At 42.0% G+C, this 15,249-nt stretch overlaps 1 long non-coding RNA gene across 6 annotated transcripts in view; it reads right to left on the bottom strand.

Annotated features, from left to right (window-relative positions):
* Positions 1-15,249, bottom strand: part of LOC110976968 (uncharacterized) — a 46,998-nt gene that overhangs the window by 29,673 nt on the left and 2,076 nt on the right. For 3 of the 6 annotated variants that reach the window (XR_015426340.1, XR_015426343.1, XR_015426341.1), the window contains exons 2-6: positions 13,389-13,461; positions 11,916-12,025; positions 8,839-8,934; positions 2,100-2,249; positions 1,346-1,421 (exon numbers count right to left, since the gene is read on the bottom strand). This is a non-coding gene — a long non-coding RNA (uncharacterized LOC110976968). Of the gene's footprint in view, positions 1-1,345; positions 1,422-2,099; positions 2,292-8,838; positions 8,935-11,915; positions 12,026-13,388; positions 13,462-15,249 lie in introns of all 6 variants that reach the window. The other 3 variants (XR_015426342.1, XR_015426345.1, XR_015426344.1) reach the window with 3 other exon arrangements.

Raw genomic sequence — 15,249 nt, 5'->3', positions numbered from 1 at the left:
GGGTGCACGTCCCCCCCCCAACAGAGGCCCGTGCTCCGGGTGCAACCCCCCCTTTGAAGTTTTGAAATAAATAATATATATACCTAGTTCAATTATTTTCAGTGCCCCCTGAAAAAAATTGTGCACCCCCAGGTGCCCCCTCAGCTGTGGCACCCTAGTTACGCCACTGTAACTAAATGAAGTTCATTATTCCCTAGTTGTAATTTATTTCCAATTTGGTAAAACTGTCAAATAGGACTCACATTTGCTGTATGGTTTTGCATCCTCAATTAAGTGTGTTTATATCACATCTCTGATTTTGTAAATATTAGTGAAGCTATACTACCCACTTTTATTCTTTCAAAATAAAAAAAATTAGTTGAATTTGAGTAAAATACTTGTTTATTTTGTGGTTTTATGGAGTCGAATCAACATTGGTGTGTTATTCGAAAAATGCAGCATCAAAAATCTATACAAACATGAAAGAATTGTTGAGACCATTTGAAATATACAAGGGCAAATGAACACCATCCCACTCCATCCCCACAAACACCTTGAATAAAATAGATTATTGAAAGTGTAAATACAAAGGAAAAGGAACATGTTCATACCTTGTAGAAACCTATAAACTTGTACATAATAGACCTATATTTTTCAGAACCCAGCAAAAAGTACTTGGGACAATGTATGTAGCATCCCTACTCGAGATGGGATCCCAGAACACACAGGCAGTACTTCTACAAAGTGTATTTGCATTGTACATGTACATGTACAATGTACGTGTATTTCCACAAGTGTTGTGTACACATGTACTGGTAAACTCTTTTACTGTGTACATGTAAATGTAGGCCACTTTTTCCCCCTTATTATAATTTTCTGTGACCAGTTTGTGTAAAATACTCCCAGAGGAGCCATTCACTGCAGCTAGAACTTATCTGGCCCATGGTTGACCTGTGGTTCTGTGGCATAGTCATTGGTGGGGCAATGCCAAGTCAATAGACTGACCACCTGTACAGGCAAGTCTGGATTGGTTAGATGTTGAGTGATTGGATAGATACCTATATCCCCAAGGAGACATGCTGTCATTAATCTTTTCTTCGAAAAGGATGTGGAGATTTGAAAGATTTTTAAATGGGAGAAATTCGTAATGATACTTCTGGTGTATAGTCTAGTTTGGCTTGTATCACTATGCATGAATGCCATCGGTGTGCTGAAAGTACTAACTCAGAGATGCCAAAAGGTCTGCTACCAAAAAAAATCTTTTAATCCTGGAAAATAGCATCAAAGCGCACAACTGCGTGCAGTGAGCGGAGTGCATTAAACAACAAGGGTCATTTCCATTACAACTGTGTCAAGTTCCACTTACCTTTCACGTTTGATTCGAAGGCTTTAAGCTGACTGTTCTGTCTAAAATTCTACATATTTCCATATTTTGACAAAATCTGTTGAATGAAGCACAGGTATGTCATGAAAGTTTTAACTCCAAATTGTGTACGGTTACGTTGTACCATGGTTGTAGACATCAATTGACAGTGACTGCGCAGCCTGCAAAAACACACGTGCACGACCTTGGTGTAGTTGGTTCCCGACTTTTGTACATGTACAATATTCCTATTCATACAACCACTGTGATCAGGAACCACTGACTGACATGATAGACTTGAATTCAAGGCCGTGTGATAAATGTGCTAAATGCCCACAAAAGGTGCACAGGGCAGTGCAGTGAAGCAAGCACAAATCGACTCACGCCCTCACAAGGTGTGTGTTCAGACAGTTCACTGCGCTGGGCTGGGCTGGGCTGGGTACGCATGGCACTGCTGAATCACCAGTCGTTTCGAGGATCATGCAGACAAAGGCACAACCATGTATTTAAGGCTACTACAGGACAAGAGCTGTACACATGCATTGCGTGTGTGACCATCATTGAAATGGAATTTATAGGTGAACATCAACACATTCCCATAAGTTTGTGTTTTCTTTTCTGTTTTGAGTCAGAAGGGAAATTTTCGGAGGTCTATTTAAAAAAAGGGAAATCCTGACAAAACCAGAAAAGTGGCATCTCTGACAATTACATCATCAATTCTGCTAATCTGCAAACGCCTACAAAGAGAATGACGTACCACTGTACCGGTGTCGGCAGACCCTAGTCATGCAGTATTCTGTGCACGGCTGATTCTGCAGCCCCTGGGGTGGTTCCTACACAGCCTTGTTCTCAGGTCAACTGTATCATCAGCCTGGGATGAGCTCCATGCACATCCCTTCTTCAGTTTCTGGGCAAGGAAACACCAGGGAAATTTTTCCTACCAGGGTTGCTATGGGAAACCAATCAATGCCATCTTTCAGTCAACTTTATTCAATGAAAAAATGAACACAAAGTCTTAACGACACACCTATGATTGTTATCATACTTGAAAGTCATTAGTTCAAGTAATATCCCATGATCTCTTGCTGGCTTGAGTGTCTATATATATAAAATGTTCAATTTCTGTTTCCTGACATTTTTGCCTTTTTTTTTTTGCAAAATTTGCATGTTAAGGTCAAAAGACAAAACGGTCTCCGGTTTCTGGTCAGGGGCTGGCTCAAAAGTGGTGGGACAACACCTTTTTAGGCCCTCATGTTTTCCTAGAAATGGTGTACATGTATGAGCAACAAATAAAGTGCGACTGCATGCACAGGTACTGTCACTACCAACAATGAAATAGCAGAGGTGGCAGCAAGTCATTTTTTGCAAGTCCAAGTCATTAGGTCCAGTCACAAGTCATTAGGTCCAGTCACAAGTCATAAAGTCCAGTCACAAGTCATTAGGTCCAGTCACAAGTCATTAGGTCCAGTCACAAGTCATTAGGGTCCAGTCACAAGTCAAGTCACAAGTCTCTTTGTCTAAGTACAAGTCAGCTGCACATTTTGTTGTCCAGCTGTAAGTGTGTCAGCGTGCCACTTCCTAAAGCTGTGGATACGGCACAAGTTCACCATGCATTTTGAACAGCCAAACGTCTGCACTGCGTGACCGCCTTCTGTTGTTCTCCTCTGTTGTTTACACACATATGCGTTTTCTGTCTCCAAACTGCACAAGATATATAGTGGCCAGGGTACGCATCTTTGGCAATAACCATTGTGATGGGTGGTTTCAAGTTGAGTCCAACTGATGTTCTCTTACGTGACGTGTGGCCATCAACCAACTGGTGGACTATCGCCAGCTTGAAGGCCTTCAGCGACCACGTACGTCTCTGCTTGTTGAGAGGTCTAGTTGATAACTCCCACAGAATGTAGGCATTCACAAGTGCCTGTATAATAAGCCCGGTACTGGTTGCTGTGGTCTACTCCACCATATTTTAATTGTAGCTGGTAACAACTTATGGAATGCTGATTATCTCATCTTTACAGAACTTTGTTCATGGCTTCTGGATATCCTGACCATCCAGGCCGCGACAAATCACCTGTCCAATAGCCCAGGGCAATCAAACTTTCCTTTAGGCAATTAAAATTCTACCTAGGTGTGCCCGTTAGGGCAACTCTAGAAAAGCTGATGTCCTTCTGTCTTCACAAAATATCTTTCAATAACTTTTTCTCGGGTTAAAATGCTTGTTTTTGTATGTCTTGCACTAACATTTGCAATTTTTGGAAAGAAACTTACATTATTTTCACAAGTTGTCATTTACGTTTCACTGTCACAGAGGTGAAAACACGTACCCACAGCTCAATGCATTAAAACGAAGCTGCTCTGGTTCCCGCCACGCCGCACCCATGCAAAGAAATGACCAGAACCAGTCTATACATGTACTGTACGTTCCGGTCAATTACTCTACATTGGCCATACATGCCCGCAACCCTAAAGCCATCGTTAAAAAAAATTGATGTTGCAAGAAGTTTTCTGTCAGTTCCTTCACAGAACTTGGTCTCTTATTTATGTACATGTATGTATTTTCTGTGTTCATGAGTTTAATTTGAGTTTGTTTTGCTCATACTTGAAGCGAGCGTCTTTCAACAAATTTCCTGCCGCGGCACAAGGTTTTTTGCCCACTGGTTTGGATGCCTCACGCACACTTACCACATGATGCACGCAGAGTGCGCCTGGAAACTTCTAGACAGGACTCTGCACAGGAGCGGTACCAGTGTCATGGCTATTGTCAGGTGGGCCAGGGAACAAACACCTCCTTTGTGTCCTGCTGGTGTGACCGGGCAGCCTTGTTAGGAAAGCACTCTCCGCCATCAAATGATGGGAGGACCTATCAAAGCTTGTTCCCTCAACACCTGACCAGGTTACCGCACCTGGTGAAGGCACTTCCCTCTGTGGCAGAAAAATCTGAGAAACACTAATCTTTGGATCGTGGAACGTTTGGACATTGACCGATATACTAGCCTCCCAGACAGCGATTTTAGACCCCCCCCCGTGAATAGCTGTCATTGCACAAGGACTCGGAAGATACAACATTGATGTCACTGCACTATTAAGCGAAACAAGGCTTCTTGGCGAGGGATCTCTAGTCGCAAATGACGGAGGGTACACCTTCCTCTGGAAGGGGTTGCCAACTGGGTCCTGGAGGATGTAGGGGGGTTGGTTTTGCTGTTAAATCCTCTCTGCTTTGTCAATTCTCTGAGACACCTGTTGGTGCTAAAGAATGACTCATGATGCTCTGCATCCCACTGTCCATGGCAAACCACATGACCATCATCAGTGTCTATGTGCCTACCCTGTTAGCCAGTGATGAAGCGAAGGATGAATTCTATGGATCCCTGGTCCACATTCTTCGCTCTATCCCACACGCCGACAAGATCCTTCTGATGATGGGGGACTTCAATGCCCACGTTGGCTCCAAATCCGAAGTCTAATCGACTCATTGGAAACCATGGCACTGGGAACATGAGCGAAAATGGCCTACGCCTGCCGACAATGTGCACAGAGCACCAACTATGCATCACCAATACATTGTTTCAACTACCTTACATGTATAAAGGCACATGGATGCATCCTTGATCTTGTCAATGGCATACACTGGACTACGTTATCGTACGTCATAGAGACTGTCCAGATGTTCAGCTCACCAAGGTATTGCGCGGAGCTGAATGCTGGACGGACCACCGCTTGCTCCATTTCAAGATGGAGGTTACATTACATCACCTGCACCAAAAGACCAAAGCGCTCAGCAAAATCAGTGTTGCAGCTTTCCAAGACCCTGTAAAGAAACGGAAGTTTCAGAACACACTTTCTCAACACTTTAGTGTCCCAATATTGGACGCCAACCTCGACCACCTCAGCCAAGACCACACTGACCAATCTTGGAACCGATCCATCTCCTTGATATATTCATCTGCCCTAAAATGCTTGGTTAAGACCTCTCACTGCAAACATGACTGGCTTGACGAATCAGCAGCCACTATTCAGCCACTGCTGTCCAGAAATATTGCTGCTCATAACTCGTATCTCTCCTATCTGACTCCCCAATGACACCGTGCCTGAAAAGATCTGCAAACAAAGGCTCAACATGCTTTGTGAAAGATTAAGAATGACTGGTGGATGAAAAAGGCTGCAAAAATTCAATCTTCAACGATGCCATTGAATCCATTCATGGTCCGCATTCAGCCTCGTGGCCCCTGTTTGTTCTTCAGAACTCATCTGTGACACCAAGGGTTTCTGTGATAAATGGGAGAGCACTGTAAAGAGCTATTAAACTGCTCTTGGCCTGTGGATGAAAGTCTCCTGAATCAACTTCCTTCACTCCCAACTATCCCTGAGCTGGATGATGTCCTGTTACTGCCAGAGGTCAGGCACTCTGTCAAGCATTTGAAGAACAGGAAATCACCTGGATCACATGGGGTGCCTGGTGAAGCTTTTCAAGTATGGTGGTGAGCAGCTTTTACGTCGTCTTCACCAATTCCTCCAACAATGCTGACTGAATATTCCCCGACGATGGAAATATGCAAATATATAAACGATCTACAAAAGAAAGGGTGACAGATCAATCCGTGGAAATAGCCATGACATCTCCCTGCTGGACACCATGATCATGCTATCCAGACTCCTTCATGAATTTGTTGGACGGATGCTGCCTGAAGCACAAAGTGGCTTTCAAGCAAACAGAAGCAGTACTGACATGATTTCTGTCTCACAACTCTTCCTTGAAAAGTGCAGGGAGCAACAAAACAAACTTTATGTTGCATTTATCGACGTAGCCAAGGCTTTTGATACCATTTATCAGTCTCTCCTGTGGAGAGTTCTGGAGAAATTTAGCTGTCCCCCAAACCTATCTCTCCATCCTCCAACAACTCCATGATGGTATGGTGGCATGGATCTTGATTGGTGGTGGAGTCTCCGAGCCCTCTGAAGTGAATGCTGGTGTCAAACCGGGATGCATTTTGGCCCCTGTCATCTTCAATATCTTCCACACTGGGGTAACTCTCCTAGTCATGCAGCAAGATAAACCACGAGGATGGCATAGCGATCCAACGCTGACCCAATGATGGGCTCTTCAACCGGAGAAGTAATCCACCGTGTGTGTTTAGATACTACAAAACTTTTTCCCAAATGTAAGCTTTGAATTTGAAACTCACAGGATCGACTGGAGTGACAAAAATGCTTTTCCTGTTGGTTCTGATGCTAGATCAGTTTTAAGCAATTCCCAATGGCGCAAGAAACGTTTTCACAAATAAACAGTAACCACGCAAGAGATTCATTCCTTTGCCAGAACTATTATAACAAGCTGATATTACCATGAAGTATTTCTTGATTTTGGGAAAAAATAGGTCATATATCAGAATTTCAGTAAATTAAATCACCACCAGCTGTCAACATGTAACAATCGGGGTGCTCCCTAATTCATAGAGGTATGGCCCCACTACAAATTGGTACCACCAGCCATGAAAGGACGCACATGTGGGGAAAGTAATGGAGGGTGGATGTCGTCGTCTGTCAAGACAGACTGCCACACACATTATTCAACCGTAACCGATCGAAAACACATTAAAATTATGCAGTAGCAAGTTTGGCAGCTTTTGGACTTTGTATTATACCAAATAAAAAACTTTTCCTTTTGCCGATGCACAGGTCTACGGTGACATGGGCGCTGACCAGAAACCAAAGATTTGGGGGGGGGGCGTAAGGGGAGTTTCCTGACAACAAATGCCTGGAGAGAGCCAGTCACAATAGCAGGTTTTCCCCAATGGTTGCATATTTCTGTATTTCAGCACTCGCAACATTTATGTACATACATGTACACTGGCATGCAGGTTGTAGCTTGAACATAACAGGAGAGCACTTCACATGTGCATGTACAGTACACGTCTTTACAAAGTTGTTGGTCCCCTCTGCAGTCAGAATTTACCAGTCAGTTAATTTAGGCTGAGAGAAGGTTTACAGGTACACCATGTGTGGAATCAGTAAAAACCGGGTGGTTCTGACACTATACACGCACCCACACACACCACAGGCAAGCCACGTGCTCGCGCTTATGAATGAGTCTGAACATGGCATCGGAAGAGATCGACAATTTTTTTCCATCATAAAGGTAGAACAATCTAAACAAGCTTTATGCTGATTATTGACAATAACAATGATTACGTGTAGGTCAACCCTTACATACCTTCAAGCAGAAATCTGTTATGTTTAGTTTCATTCTGGATGATATCGTGAGCAAGCAGGGCAAGCCCCAAAACGATTATACATCAACCTCACCCCCATGAACTACCTCGTGCAAGAGTGGGTGCAATATGGCGGCTAACGATCACCATGGGAACGAGGTTGATTACATGTATGATCGATCGCTGGTGAACAAGTATGGCTCCTTGTGTGCATTTTGTTACAAGTTGATAGCTACGGTGCTGTAGTTCATTATTTATAAGTAAGGGAACCTGCCTGCTGGCGTTGATACGTTCCGAACCGTAGCCCCAGCGTGTACTTTACTGCAGTGTATTTTCTATTTTAGAATGGTTTATGGGGGAAAAGACTGAATTTTAGCTCAGACTTTACTGTCACACATTTCTCGGGATCTAGATTACACAAGTGATGAATTAAGTAATGCAAAGCTTGATTTGCACCGCCAGGCCGTGCTTGAAAAAATGGGTTGGGATTTCAGAAAACGGGCCGTTCAAAACATGGCTGCACAGCTAACTAGCTACATTAAAACGCTGGTGGGTACACCATGTGTAGAATCAATCTGTTCTATAAGAACGGCGGTTCTGACAGAGAGAAGGTTTGTGGGTACACCATGAGTAGAATCGATCTCTTCTAAAACGGTGGTTCTTGCTGAGAGAATATGCGGGTAAACCATGAGTTAAATAAATTTCTTCTATAGAGGTTCAGCACGGTACCCATCTTTCTGATAACTGCTTGTCTTACAGAGAGACAGTACAAAAGGTCTACTTGTGTGTATCCCTGTGGAACAAAAGCTCTTACCAGAAAAATGGCTGCCGTGCAAAATCTCTATAAGAGTGATGGTACTGAGAATTTCTGAGTATGAACTTGATGTTTCCACCAGGATGCTCTTGTTGTCTCCCCTTAGGAGTTCCCACTCACTGGTCCTTGTTAGAACCCGCCACTCCTATAGAAGAGATTGATTCCACATGGTATACCCACAAACCTAATTCTCTCAGCCTAGCCTCCGTCACGCAAAGTTTCAAATCTTACAGTCAGAATTGCTCTCTGATGGTCTTCACAGACTCCATACTGGCATTCACGAAGAACAGAATGTTGAGAATTCAAGGCATGGCAGAAATGCAAAACCATCATGGAAACACTGCAAACGTGACAGGAACTTACTGGGCACTTTAATACTGACCATAGTTATCTCTTCCGTATCACAAAGACAAATTGCATTTAATCCTGAATAATCAACGTCATCTTCAATGCTTGAAAAGACAACTTACAGTCACTGCAGAAGTTTGACTTCTCCTGGACGGACAGCACATGTTCCTTCCCCTCTCACTACCATCTCTGCTTCTTTCCACTTGCCAACAAGTGCCCTAACAATAAAATAGGCCTGTGCCGGTTACCCGGGTACCCACACGTCGCTTTCAAAACCCGGTTCCATTTTTCCGGGCCGGGTACCCGTAAAAAAGTAAATAAATTAGGAACAAACATTCATGTATAAAATGTCTGTGAAATTTCTTACTGAAGGACAGACTTCATGGAAAACCACCGTGCCAATGAAAACCCAGTCCCGCGGTCATAAATGAAACTTGAATTCGGAGATCGACAGCTAATTTTGTTACCCACTCCGCCCATTGTACCGCAAGTCATTTCCCTAGTTCCGGAATTTCCTAGTTCACAATAGCGAAAAAAAAAATTCATCGGCGATAGGTCACTCGCTACGTGTGATTTTAAATATTTCTTTCAATTGAACAGTCATATAAACCTTTGCAACTAATGTCTGCTTAATCAAAATGACTTTTTTAGAGTTTCCGTTTTGTTAATTTACCGAAAACTGCAAGCTTTTCCCCCACTCTCAGATCGCGCGGCGTTACCACGCAAAGTCGATGCGAACTCAACTACACGAGCGCAGCAGAAATGTATGTGATGTAATGGGTTCGTCAACTGTGCCACGCGGGGAGGGTAACGTTGATAGCTCACTGTACAGTTGAAAAGTCGAGTCAAACCTTACGCAATTTCTACCTTTTTAATTCATTGGAATTCTTATTTTTCATCTAATTTTCTCAAAATTTAAAAGATTCTCTATTAGAAAAGCAACTTTTTACAATGGTTTTGGCTGAAAATGGATTTTTCGTTTGATAACTTTTAATTTGTGAAGACATTTTTGTCTCGATCCTAAACCGATCCAGAACTAGAAAAGGTGTCATTGTCACTTTCGTTGATCGATCCTGTGAGTCCAAATATAAAAGCTTAGATTAAAAAAAATTGAAGTATATCCAAAACACAAAGTTGACTTCTGACCATATTTCACTCGAATTTGAGGATTTTTTAGCCGCAGTCTTACTGAATAATTTTCGCGATCCGGAACTAGGAAAATGACTGTACCAAACCTATATGAACAAGAGACCAAAGGAGTTTTGTCTTATGAGGGGGAAACGCTGTTGATGTACACTTGCATGACTGTATTTGTAACTATCAAACCCTGTTGGTCTGAATAACTTTTGTGCAGAATAAGTAGTGCTTACTTTTTGAATTAAGAGTATTTTTGTCAAATAAAACAACATGAATGAAAATTACATGTACTTTATGTCGGGATTGACGACGAAGCAAGAGCGGACTGTGTAATATTCCAGCGGTAATGGGACTCCACACGGCGTGCAGTAAGTAGTGATCACGCACAAATTGTGCGGTTGATCGGCCTCTTTTTATAATCAAAGCACTTAAATGTGCGCTACAAACCCAAAGAGTCAGAGAACCAGTTTAGTTGACTTTTATACCAAGAAATATTCCATTTCAAAATTATTTTTAAATTACAGCAACTTGAATTTCCTCAGTGATTCAGCGGAACTCAGTGTGGATGAGGAATTGACCAAGAAAGCTGGAATGATGTTTTCTGTATGTACTAAAGCATTTCAAATTCAAACATTTTTTCATTCGAAAAAAGGAAATGTTGACAGGTGCAAGTCATAATACAGTCAGCCAATCAAATGTCACTTGTCGAAGTACTTATACATTAAAATCTCGACAACTGAACCTCAGGGGAATGGAGTTATCCTGAAAAAGTATTCATTAAACTAAACCACTTCATCGTGGTACGTACCTTCGTGTGGCAAAACTTTCGTATCGCTTAGTCATTTAACAACGTGAAGCGCTGCTATTTTTTTCACTTGGGCTTCCCTATGTGTACTCACATGACCTTTCTTTTTTACGGTCACATGGCCGCTGCAGTGTCAGCGATTGAACTACCTGAAGGGGACTACAATTGGGCCCGCATTGCAATGAGGTTAGTTTCAGCATCTTGAAAGCCAGGATTACACAGTTGCAGCTACGTTGAGTTATGCAACCTCGTCAGAAAAGAAATGAACTCGCGATGACTCCTAACCCTATATAGACTTCCGATACTTTCAACGCCATTTGAAGCATTTTGGTGGCATTTTTTTTGAATCAGAAACTTCAAAATAAGTGGATATAATGGTGTGGGCATTGTTCGAGTTACGGTGGTATTTTTGTACATAAAACTTTAAGCCTTTTAACGTGTGACGTACATAGCACTGATCTGCTCTGCACGTGACATGACCAGCGCGCACCATTTGTGCACGCCACATGCGTCCGCGTGTACGTGGTCATGCAGCATCCGGGACATTTCCTTTGAGCGTTTGCAGGTGTGTATATCATGTAGGTGGTTTGCAGCTCTGTTCTCTTTTCTGACGTTCCCCGTGAAGATTTGTCTTTCTGTTTCATACACCCACAAAAAATTTGCAAACTGAAGGTAACAATTTCGTTTGATAAAAAGGTAGGAGAAATTAGCTCCGACGTTTAGAACAATGTTCTGCTTGCTTCGTATGCACCAAAAAGAACCGTGTTTTGGGTACATGATCCACCGGGTCGCACACAATGCCATTTGTTATTAGGCGATCTCTTTTCCGGTTACCCGATGTTAACAAAAAACGGGTACCCGGTTCTAAAAATACCCGCAAATGCACACCCCTACAATTAAAAAGGAAAATTGGACTGGAGAAATAGAAAGACCCATTTCTATCAATTAGCAGGAGTGATTCCAAAGCAGTTATTACATAATTAAAACAAGCACAATATTAACTAGAAACCCTGCCAGACACATCATCAGACTGCATCATTTGTCAAAGTGGCTTGCCTGCCCAGTGTAACAAGATCCAACAGGCATGACAGGTCAACTCTCCCCAAGGTCAAACAGTCTGGGAGTATGTGGTTGCCAGTCACCACAAGATCCAACAGTGGCACTGTTCAATGGGACTAGCTCCCACTTTCTCAAAATGGCCAGTGCATCTGGCAGAGTTAGGGTTAAGTTCAGTGTACGCAAAGTGATGGTTTTTACCTTTTTTCTGTCTTTTTCCCATTCTGGAGGATATAAGATGCAGGCCCTTTGGATTCCACAATGTGACTGTCATCTTGCCTGGTCCTTCATCAATGCTCCAAGGGGGGGTACTATTATGGCAACAAGGGGATTGGTGTGTGGAGAAGAAATAATCATAAAATGGTTAAAATAATAATAACATTAATTATGAAAAACCATCTTTGTGCAAAACAAATATTTGGTTTCATTCCTAATATTTTTAAGGAGCTGGGTATAAACACTTTTCAAACTGAAGCTAATTTTGGCTTTCATTGGTAACCCCAAGACAGGATTACTGTCGGTTATGTTCTCAGCCAGAAAACAATTGTCATCATGTCTACAAAATGTATAACATCCGTCACTGTGCAATGTGTCTTTAATGTTTAGTTCAATTCTCTAAACCACAACAGATATAAGTCTTTCACAAGCTAAATTTGAATAAAATCTGGCACACTGAGTTCTTTAAATTCACATGAACATAACAATTTGAATTGTCCATACTTAAGTCACTGTTACTATACCTCGTGATTCGGGGCAAGCTTTTCCTTAATTTAGAGATGGCTTGCAACAATAACTGTTATCGATGGACAAGAAGGGCACAAAGGAACCAGTCCATTCCAGAGACAGTGGTCGTTATGTGAAAGTTTGCTCTGAATCACGAGGTATAGCAACAGCGTCTTTAGTCTGGGGAATTCAAATTATGTTAATGTGCAATCAGATAACTCAGCGTACCAGATTTTATTCAAATTTAACTCGCAAATGGCTTATTAACACAGAACCATACAATTTTTGACTGGTTGCACCAAGTATATGTAGCAACTTCAACTTTTGTTTAAATACAGAAAGGTATTCAATTTAGGCCCATGCCTGATCTTCCTGACCCAAGTGGGGTGGAGAAAGGCTACTTCCCCCTCCCCAACACACACACAATGATAAGATTCCTGCTTGCCATCCCATGCAGCCCCCCTCCCCTTATGCCTGACCCTCCTGACCCAAGAGGGGTAGGGAAAGGTTATTGCCCCTCTCAACCACCACACACAATGATAAGATTCCCACTTGACACCCCATGCAGCCCCCCCTCCCCTTATGCCTGACCCTCCTGACCCAAGAGGGGTAGGGAAAGGTTATTGCCCCTCTCAACCACCACACACAATGATAAGATTCCTGCTTGCCATCCCATGCAGCCCCCCTCCCCTTATGCCTGACCTTCCTGACCCAAGAGCGGTAGGGAAAGGTTATTGCCCCTCTCAACCACCACACACAATGACAAGATTCCCACTTGACACCCCATGCAGCCTCCCTCCCCCTCTTTTTTCCCTTTCATGGGTGAAGCGTGAAGCCACCACAGCTGCCTCGTTGCAATTAAATAAGAAGGGTTAGCAGGTGTCAAGTATGTGTCCTCAGCCTCATATCATGTCTCGACTTACATGCCTCCATCATCTAGTCATGTCTTACCTTAATGAGACGTATGTTCATTACACAGCTGCAAGTTCTGTGCACAGGTGGAGTCCACCATCAATGTTTGCCTCTGTGCAGAAAAAGTATATGATGTTTTCAATTATCAAATGTAAACTCCAAGAATGGCACGCTACGAAGGAAAAGAAACTTAAACTAAATAAAGAATCTTCAAGGGAAAAGTTGCAAAGACCTGAATTATTCAGGACTCGGACACCATTTCTATATCAAAACCAAAACTATTATCAACACCCCCCCAGAAAAAAACAAGGCGTAAACCGAAAAATTGAAACAGGCCAGAAAACCAAGCACAACAAATTCTAACTACAAGTTAAACCATAAAAAGAGCGGGGGGGGGCTGTGGAATCTCCCTACAACATATTTTCCAGTTTCTCTGCCATGGTTTTTTTTACAAGCTGAACCTTTAGGCATTTTTCAGTAACTCTTTGTGGTCATTTTGAAATCAATTCTGTGAATATCAAACATGCTGTACTTGGGCAGTGCCCACATTTCCAAGACAGCTAGATTAGCTCAAAATTTAAACTTCTCCACTACCATGCTCAATGCAAGAGGCCAGCACATACATATATATGGTCTTGAACATCAAATAACCACAACAACAAAACCATATCTGTACACTGAATTGAGTTCATGCAGTTTTAAAATAAATGCGGTGTGCATTAATTAACATTCTCTGAGATCACCACAGCTGCTGGTGCATGGATTTGTAATGTGTTCATTACCAGTAAAGATCTTGAGCAAATCACTGTAGAATGGTATCGAGATGACAAATTTTTAAATAATTCACCAACATGTGGCATGTGGTCAGAGAATTTCAGTTTGGGCAAATGAATTAACATGATAAACTGCAGGGTGAATTAATCAAAAAGGCAATTAAAAAATGTGTGTATGTTGCTCATACCATTCACAGCCGGGGAGGTTTTTGTCAAATGTTTAATTTTTAAGCCTTTCTCCTTTGAGTAAAAACGACTGCGGTTACACCATGGATCAATATCTTTCTTGAGTATGTGTGGTTCTGAGAAGAACCGGGGAGCAAATCACTGTAGAACGGTGTCGAGATGACAAATCCCTGGTTCTTCTCAAAACCGCACATATGAGATTGATCCATGGTTTAACTGCAATCGTTTTTTACTCATATAGTTCTTTAACCATGAAAACCTTCAAGTCTTATCTTCCTCTTCTTGTTTCCAGTTTTGGAGTAGGGCCAAGGATACAAAGGTACACGTACCAATAGTCCACTAGACTGGCTCTAGTAGAGTGCACTTGTAAGTTGTGTCCTGAACACTCGTACGTGTCATTAAAAATTATCCCTTTATATTGCATCGGAATATTATCATTAAAGATTTTTAAACTGGTAATTTTAACTTCATGGAAGCACACCATTTATGGGAAAAGATTATCAATCTACTTAGCCTGCCGGCTTTCGATTTTTAAGTTTTTATAGAAGTGACCATGAGTTCTAAAATGCTTATTTGACAAAAAAGAAACTCAGTGCATTTAGCTTTATTTTCAAGCTGCCAAAAATGTACTGAATAAATATTTATTTCCTTTAAGTCCCCAAAAAGTGACCTTATTCCACAGACGATGAACTATTACAGTTTTCTCAATCTTTCGATTGTAAATTCCATCAAAAATTGGACTACTTTCACCCGCACAGAACCACTTGTGCCTATTTGTGCAATTGTTGATGAACATTCCAAAAGCTACATTCTTCCTAAGTGTATGACTGCTACCAGCCTCAACACATGGCCATTAGTCTTGTTCTAAGGCGCAGATGGAAAATTTTGAGAATTGCTCTTTTGACCTTCAATTCACTCAGCAGGTTGAGTAGAATTTCTTT

The sequence above is a fragment of the Acanthaster planci genome, linkage group LG09 (genome assembly GCF_054643075.1).
Source record: "Acanthaster planci isolate LZ-2023a linkage group LG09, COTS_SCS, whole genome shotgun sequence".
Classification (NCBI taxonomy): Eukaryota; Metazoa; Echinodermata; class Asteroidea; order Valvatida; family Acanthasteridae; genus Acanthaster; species Acanthaster planci.
Note: the sequence above shows the minus strand (reverse complement) of the source record. Positions and strands in the feature narration are given on the sequence as shown.